This window comes from Pristiophorus japonicus, chromosome 1 (assembly GCF_044704955.1).
Source record: "Pristiophorus japonicus isolate sPriJap1 chromosome 1, sPriJap1.hap1, whole genome shotgun sequence".
NCBI classification, from domain to species: Eukaryota; Metazoa; Chordata; class Chondrichthyes; family Pristiophoridae; genus Pristiophorus; species Pristiophorus japonicus.
In genome coordinates, this window is record NC_091977.1 from 12909025 (window position 1) to 12917423 (window position 8399).

Here is an 8399-nt window from a genome sequence, read left to right on the forward strand (position 1 = left end):
ACGTACAGATCTCCGAGTTTAATAGGAGACAATCCCTGTAAGTTCAGCTTCTGTACGATTTAAAAAAAATAAAATCAAATAAAGAACCTGCTCACTTTACCGTAAAAGCGCAATCTCTGCCTGGACAGGGCAGAATGTTCTCCCCTAACAGCCCAACAGACATTCGCCTCCCTGATTTTTAAAAGCATCTCTGCCTGACCCACAAAGGTCAAAAGAGTCTGCTCGAATGGTCAAATTACGATGGGCCGAGATAGAGTGGATAGATGCACCTACTTTCCTCAGCAGTGAGGTCAATAACCAGGGGGCATAGATTTAAAGTCATAGGCAGAAGGATTAGTAGGGACTTGAGAACTTTTTTCACCCAGAGTGCGGTGGGGATATGGAACTCACTGCCTGAGAGGGTGGTTGAGGCAGAAACCCTCACCACATTTAAAAAGTACTTGGATGTGGAATTGGAGTGCTGTAACCTGCAAGGCTACGGACCAAGAGCTGGAAAGTAGGATTAGGCTGGATAGCTCTTCATCGGCTGGCATGGACACGATGGGCCGAATGGCCTCCTCCTCTGCCATAAATTTCTATGATTGTCTGAAATACTGCCTGTCACTTGGTCGTTACATGGGATTCGTGCAAAACAACTGGCTGGTCCAGCTTTAATTCACCTCTCGCCCGCCTATGCCTCAGGGTGGGAGTGTGTGGGCAAACTAACCTCCCTTTAGGCAGCTTCTGTGTTTAGACACGACTTTCCGTGGGGAAATGGCTACAGCATCCCGCATGCCGACGGGTATCAGTCATGTTTCATTTAGCGAAAGTTCAGCTGTTCAACGGGCCATGGGATTTCCCCTTAGATGCTGTGGAAAGGGTCCAAAGTTAATGTGATCTCTATATTATGTTTTTTTTAATTGAGGAACTGGTGCATTGTTGACATTCCCCTCACTCACCCATTCAGGAAATGAGGATATAGCGAGCATCTTAACTGTGTCAGTCTTCCCTCAATATTTGTGCCTCAGAATCCTTAACGTGAGAGTCTGAATGGAGTCCTGCTTTGTGACTCTCATTAAGTGTAGTACCAGTTCCTGACAGTCCTGTCTTGTGCATTTGTTTCAGGATCACAGGCTGAGGGGGCTGAACTCTGAACCCAAAGGGGCATTTAAACCTGAAGGGTGCTCAAAAAACAATACTGACCCAGCATCACAGGCTGAGGGGGCTGAACTCTGAACCCATTGCTGGACTAAGTTTGAACCAGCTGTGCTAAAGAGAACAAGGCACAGATAATTTAATTTTAATTTATAGTGCGTTCAAATTATCTTTTACTCTCGACTTTTAGAATATACTGTAGATTACGAATGCGATTTAACTTTTATTTTTGTTAATTTCAAAATTTGTCTTTAGCAAGAGCCATAGTGAGTTTTTTTAACTAATGAGTTTCAACGACTTAAGATAACTGAGACATACATTATGTGTGTAGGTGCAATGCCTACATATCATTTTTTATATTGACTTGTAGACTGCACAAAGAATATCGTACTGTGTGTGTGTGCACAAGGTACATCGTAGTGTGTGTGTACAAAGTATATAGTGTGTGCGCACAAAGTATACCGTACTGTGTGTGCACGCAAAGTATACCGTACTGTGTGTGCACGCAAAGTATACCGTACTGTGTGTGCGCGCAAAGTATACCGTACTGTGTGTGTGTATACAAAGTATATCGTACTGTGCGTGTGTGTGCACAAAGTATATCGTACTGTGTATGTGTATACAAAGTATATAGTACTGTGCGTGTGTGTACACAAAGTATATCATATTTGTGTGTGTATACAAAGTATATCGTATTGTGCGTGTGTGTACACAAAGTATATCGTATTGTGTGTGTGTGTGTATACAAAGTATATCGTACTGTGCGTGTGTGTGCACAAAGTATATTGCTTGGCCTAGCCGAGTTGTTAAACTTTATGTGCAGGGGTAGTGCTTGTGATTTGATGTGGCTGTGTGATTGGGATACAGATTTTGCAATGAAATACAGATTCTCACCAGGACATGTAAAATTGCAATCGCTAATCATACCATCACAATAATCCAGAGACCAGACCTAGTATTCCAGAAAATGGGAGTTCAAATCTCACCATTTGAATTCAGTTTTTAAAAATCTGGGAATTAAAACAAAAGTTGGCATCAGTAAAAGTGACCATGAAGCTGTTGGATTGCCTTAAAGACCCAACTAGTTCACTAATGTCCTTTTAGGGAAGGAAATCTGCCATCCTTACCTGTTGTGGTGTATATAAGACTCCAATCACACATCCGCAGGTTTGATAACTGTCCTGTGAAGTAGCCCAGCAAACCGCTCCCTCGTATCAAACTGCGGTCAGCGGGTCACGAAGAAGGCCCACTACCTTCCAAAGGCAATGAAATACTGGCCTTGCCAGCAACGCCCACATCCAAAGTAAAGTGGCAGCCGTACCTGGTCTGGCCAGCACATGATTGGCATCCACACTGTGTGGCTGACTCATAACCCTCTGCGAAGTGTGGAAGCAATTGCTTTACGTTAGCTGGCACAGACATAATGGGCACCTCCTGTGCTGTTAACTGCTATGGCTTTATGGTTCCACCGATCATTCCTTGGATTAAGGGTTGTGCTGTGAGGAATATCAGAGGATGAACATTTGGGATTAACAAAGCTAACTTGAAATCAGTTTAAAGATTAAATTCTATCCTTGATCAATAGGAATATTTTGATTTGGTGTTTGGACATACAACGATCTAATCCTGTCTGTTACAATGCCATGTGTAGCATCCCCTGTCCATGAATATCGTCCTAGAGGGAAGTGCTGCTGTTCCAATCTGATGTCTATGTCCTTTCTCACTGGTGCTAACTGTGACAAGAGGTGAGCAGGCTGCAGCCAATGGAATCATAGAATCTTACAGCACAGAGGGAGGCCATTCGGCCCATCGAGCCTGTACCAGCTCTTTGAAAGAGCGATCCAATTAGTCCCACTCCCCCCTGCCCTTTCCCCATAGCCCTGTACTTTTTACTTTTTGAAGAATTTATTCAATTCCCATTTGAAAGTTACTATAGAATCTGCTTCCACCAGCCTTTCGGGCAGTACGTTCCAGATCATCATAAGTCAGAGTCTAGAAACAAATCTCCTCATCTCCCCTCTGGTCCTTTTGCCAAATATTTAAAATCTTGTTATTGACCTCCTGCCAGTGGAAACAGTTTCTCGCTATTTGCTCTATCAAGAATCTTCAAAATTTGGAACACCTATTAAATTTCCCCTTCACCTTCTCTGCTCTAAGGAGAACAATCCCAGCTTCTCCAGTCTATCCGCAGAGGAATTGAAAAGCAAGAGGGCCCTTTTTTAGGCACTAAGAGTGTAGACACGATGTAATTCTACATGTAATATGTACCCATGACTGGGAGCCACCATTTTTGTTTCTCCGATTAACCCGCCCCTTCACACCCCCCCCCATTTGTCTACTGTTTCACTAAACGAGAGTCCAAACACAGGCCAGTCTTCAGAAGACGTTTGCAAGGTCACTGCTGATTTCTCCAATTATGATATACTTCAAAAATATAAGCTTGGCTTGTATTCCCTTGAGTTCAGTTGATTGAGGAGCCATCTGATCAAGGTGTTTAAAATGTTACAGGGATTCGATAAGGTTGATGCAGAGTAACAATTTCCTCTGAGGAACGCAATCTTAACATTCGGGCCAGGCCATTTGGGGTGAAATCGAGAAGTACTTCTTCACACACAGGTTCGTGGAAAACTGGAATTCCCTGCCCCAAAAGGCTGTGGGTGCTTGGGGTCAATGGGAACTTTCAAGACTGAGATCCACTGGATACAAGTGGGCGACGGTAAACACTGCAGTGGTTCTGGAAACAGTGTGAATCTGTGTGTGTATAATATATATAATGTGCACACTCGAGGCCAATTCTACAACTACAGTTATAACAGCAATCTATAGACTGCCTCCTTCCCCACCCAGAGGGACTGAGAAACTCTCTCTCTCTCTCTCTCCACAGATGCTGCCTGACCTCAGTATTTCCAGTATTTTCTCTCTTTATTTCAGATTTCCCGCATCCGCAGTATTTGGCTTTTGTTGAGAATTTGTTGCGAGTGTTTGTCCACACTGGGTTTAAAGAGGGAGCAGGCTTTAATCGACAGCCATGTTCAGTATTTTGTTTTGGTTTATACTCTTTAATTTCTTGCCCCCTTCCCCCTCTCGCCCTAAATGGCTCAGTGGGTTGATGCACCATCTGCCGTGTTATTGCCGTACAGACTCATCATCTTAGGCAGTCCCTCGGAATCGGGGAAGACTTTCTTCCACTCAGCATGAGTTATTAGGTGGCTATACAGTCCAATACGAGAACCGCAGTCTCTGTCACAGGTGGGACAGACAGTGGTTGAAGAAAAGGGTGGGCGGGGAGTCTGGTTTACTGCACGCTCCTTCCGCTGCCTACGCTTGATTTCTGCATGCTCTCAGCGATGAGGCTCGAGGCGCTCAGCGCCCTCCTGGATGCACTCCCTCCACTTAGGGCGGTCTTTGGCCAGGGACTCCCAGGTGTCAGTGGGGATGTCGCACTTTATCAGGGAGGCTTTGAGGGTGTCCTTGTAACGTTTCCGCTGCCCACCTTTGGCTCGTTTGCCGTGGGCGAGTTCCGAGTAGAGCGCTTGCTTTGGGAGTCTCGTGTCTGGCATGCGAACTATGTGGCCTGCCCAATGGACCTGATCAACTGTGGTCAGCGCTTCAATGCTGGGCATGTTGGCCTGGACGAGGACGCTAACGTTGGTGCATCTGCCCTCCTAGGGGATTTGTCGGATCTTGTGGAGACATCGTTGGTGATATTTCTCCAGCGACTTGAGGTGTCTACTGGACATGGTCCACGTCTCTGAGCCATACAAGAGGGTGGTTATTACTACGGCCCTGTAGACCATGAGCTTGGTGACAGTTTTGAGGGCCTGGTTTTCAAACACTCTTTTCCAAAGGCTGCACTGGCAACGGTGTTGGATCTCGTCGTCATTGTACAGACTAGAGACCGTCTGGCCTGCATTGCATTAGATAATCACAGCCAGAATGGCTACCATTGGTTTCAGTCTCCCTGGGGGCTAAGGACAGGATTCTTGCTGCCGGTGGGATCAGCTGTAAAGTGTGTGAAGGGGGAAGGGGACCGAGAGATGTCTGTGGCACCTCGGCAGCCATATAACTTCTGCTCACACTTGAAGGAACCTTGGTGAAGGTATCAGAGAGCTACAGGGAATATTTTGGAGCGAACCCCTCGGAGGAGGGTGAAGAAAGTGAGCAACAAAGAAAATAATCTTAAAATCGGAAGCTCCAGAACTCCCCGGACTCCCGATTGCCATCAAACACCCTTGTTGGAAGTGCATGTGTTGGACATGTTTTTTGGAGGTGTCATCACATGACCTCGTGCCCCACGTCCACTCACCCGCCATTGGTCCTTACTACTAGGGGGATCAAGGGGTATGGCGAGAAAGCAGGGGAATGGGGTACTGAAGTTGCATCATCAGCCATGAACTCATTGAATGGTGGTGCAGGCTCGAGGGGCCGAGTGGCCTACTCCTGCACCTATTTTCTATGTTTCTATGGTCGCCCAACATGTCCATCCTCGCCCTGCACCGTCTTCGCGCAGCCAATCGGGAAGTGAATAGACTCTTCATTAGCCAATTGGATGATTTGTGATTGTCAGTCAAACAGCCATTTTCCCCAATATTATTATAACCAATGAAAGAGTTTGAAGAATATTATAAAACACTTTTTTAAATGCCCCTATGATGTATCTCCTGGGTTTACTTGCAGAGATTAAACTTTAATTCATGGAGACTCCAAGGCAATCCTGGAGGGTTGGCAACCCGAGAGGTATCAGGCTCTCCATGCTCAAATAAGGAAGAAATTGTGATTATATAGCACCTCTCATCCTCTCGACATCCCAAAAGCTGTTTACAGCGAAGGAGTTAGTTTTTCTCGAAGTGTACTCGTTTGTAATGTGCGCATAGAAAGATCCCACAAACAGCACTGAGACGAATGACCAATTTTTTTTAGTTTTTGTTGGTGGTGTAGGTTAATAACGTGTCAACAATGGGCCTGGGTCCAGCCAATTGGACTGGCTTTTTGGGGTTCCAGATAGCCCGCAGCGGTCCATCCTGTCAAACCCAGGCCCCAGCCAGTAGTTGAAGCCGTCAGGAGGAAGATAAATGAGCACACAACTTTTTGAACTAGAAGTCAGGACCCATCTTTTGCACAAGTGTCCTTGGGATATTGGCAGGCAGTTTGTTATCCATTGCCCACTGATATCAGAGCTCGTTAGTGGGAACCTTTCTATCACCAATGGCCGATTGTCAAAGAATTATGTCTAACATTTTAGTCCAAGGCTACGATAATTGTATAATCTGGTAACAATTTCCTCAACGTTGTGATATTTAATGTGTAATGGAATCTTCAGTATAAACTATTGGTCTGGTCCCAATGAGTGTACTGACAAGAAATCTTTTCTTTGTATTTTGAATATTGATTCAGTGAATATGCCTTAATATAAAATGAGATTGCTGCCATTGGTCTGCACCAAGGAGAAATTAAAAGACTATCTTTGGAGAAAATTTGCCGACTTTCTCGATTCTGTCACTGCTGCTGAGATTTTGTTAACCCTTGCAGTATCAGCATGACCCCTGTACCTCCCATGTCGGGGGGGGGAGGTGTTAATCCTTACAGTTATGGCCTCTCCAGGGAATCCTGTATATCCCTTAATGAGATGATCGGGTGATTGTATAGAGGTTGTCCAATACACCTCTTTAATACATGGGACAACCTCTGCAATGCTCCCGACCAGGTTTACAATGCATTGGATGCCACCTGTAATGTTGCAGATTCCTGATGCAATGAAGCTGTTCATGTCCATAATGTACCAGATCTCCTGCACAATGCGTTGGAAAACTTTGAATAGGCCTGATCACTTCTGTAATGTGTCTCGTCACCTCTATAATGCTCCTGGTGACCTCTCTCATTGGTACATTGAAGGAAAAAGTGAAGCATACGGGAGGTCTATTCAGCCCAATCTAGTGATTATGGTACTAGACTAGCAAACCACCAGGGCAAATGTGAAATTGAATTCAATAAAAGTGGCAGAGTGTGCAACAGAAATAGTGACCATGAAACCCAACATTGTAGATAGAGACAAACTATTTCCTCTGGTGGGGGAATCAAGAACGAGGGGCCATAATCTTAATTAGAGCTTGGCCTTTCAGGGATGCTGTCAGGAAGCATTTTCACACAAAGGGGAGTGGGAATCTGGAATTCTCTCCCCCAAAACGGCTGATGCTGGGGGTTAATTGAAGCTTCCAAGACAGATCGATAGATTTTTGTTAGGTAAGATTAACTGGGGATATGGAGCTAAAGCAGATAAATGGAGTTGAGATACGGATCACCCATGATCAAATTAAATGGGGAACGGGCTTGAGGGGCTGATTAACCTCCTCCTGTTGCTAACTGGTTCACCAATGTCCTTCAGGGAAGGGAACCTGTCACCCCTACACGGTCTGGCCTTCACATGACTCCTGTCCTACACTATGTGGTTAACTTAATGGCCTTATGAAAAATAAAAAGAATCGATGGAGCTGCTGCCCAGGACCCCCCACCCACCACGATCGCGACACCCCCTTCCTGCTGGCGGCCGTCCAGGCCTGATCTTGAGGCCTCAATCCAGCCAGCTGTCTCGGGATACCTGTTTGGCACCCGGCAGCTCACCAACTGCCAAGTAAGGCCGGGGCCTCAAAATGGCTGGGGACTCTTCACCAGGGGAACGGGCGCCCCTGCACAATGTTGAAATAGGTAGTGTGTAGAATGACATAGAATTTACAGCACAGAAACAGGCAATTCGGCCCAACAGGTCCATACTGTGTTTATGCTCCGCACGACCCTCCTCCCAGCCCTCCATCAAACCCTATCTAGCTTCCCCTTAAATACATCGATACTATTCGCCTCAACCACTCCCTGTGGTAGCGCGTTCCACATTCTAACCACGCTGAAGAAGTTTTTTCTGAATTGTTTCTGCTGGCGATGGAAGCACAGAGTTTCTGAGAGGAACATAGAGGAAGCGTTAAGCTGTGACAAAACCACAAGAAAGGGATGCCAACTGAAATCGAACAGGGCAGTGACCTGTCCGAGAGACAACATGGCAAGTTCAGCTTTTGACTGCCATTGCCTCTAATCTTCATGGCCGGCCTACTCGATAATGGACAGAGACAGACACCAAAGGCCCTCAGAAACGAGCAACCACCAGTACAAAAAACATTGGCTGCAATCAGCATTGCTGAAAACCACTGGCATCGTCTGCAGGCCACCAATCTACACGTCTCCAGCACCTTCCCTCACCAACAGGCCTTGAGAAATCA

At 45.8% G+C, this 8399-nt stretch overlaps 1 protein-coding gene across 2 annotated transcripts in view; it reads left to right on the forward strand.

Annotated features, from left to right (window-relative positions):
- Nucleotides 1–8399, forward strand: part of slc5a6a (solute carrier family 5 member 6a) — a 110792-nt gene that overhangs the window by 60497 nt on the left and 41896 nt on the right. The window contains exon 17 of one of the 2 annotated variants that reach the window (XR_011592971.1): nt 1105–6608. The exons of the other annotated variant lie outside the window; for it this stretch is intronic. The gene's annotated coding sequence lies outside the window, so the exon portion shown is untranslated. Of the gene's footprint in view, nt 1–1104; nt 6609–8399 lie in introns of those variants that run through there. 2 annotated transcript variants of the gene reach the window in all.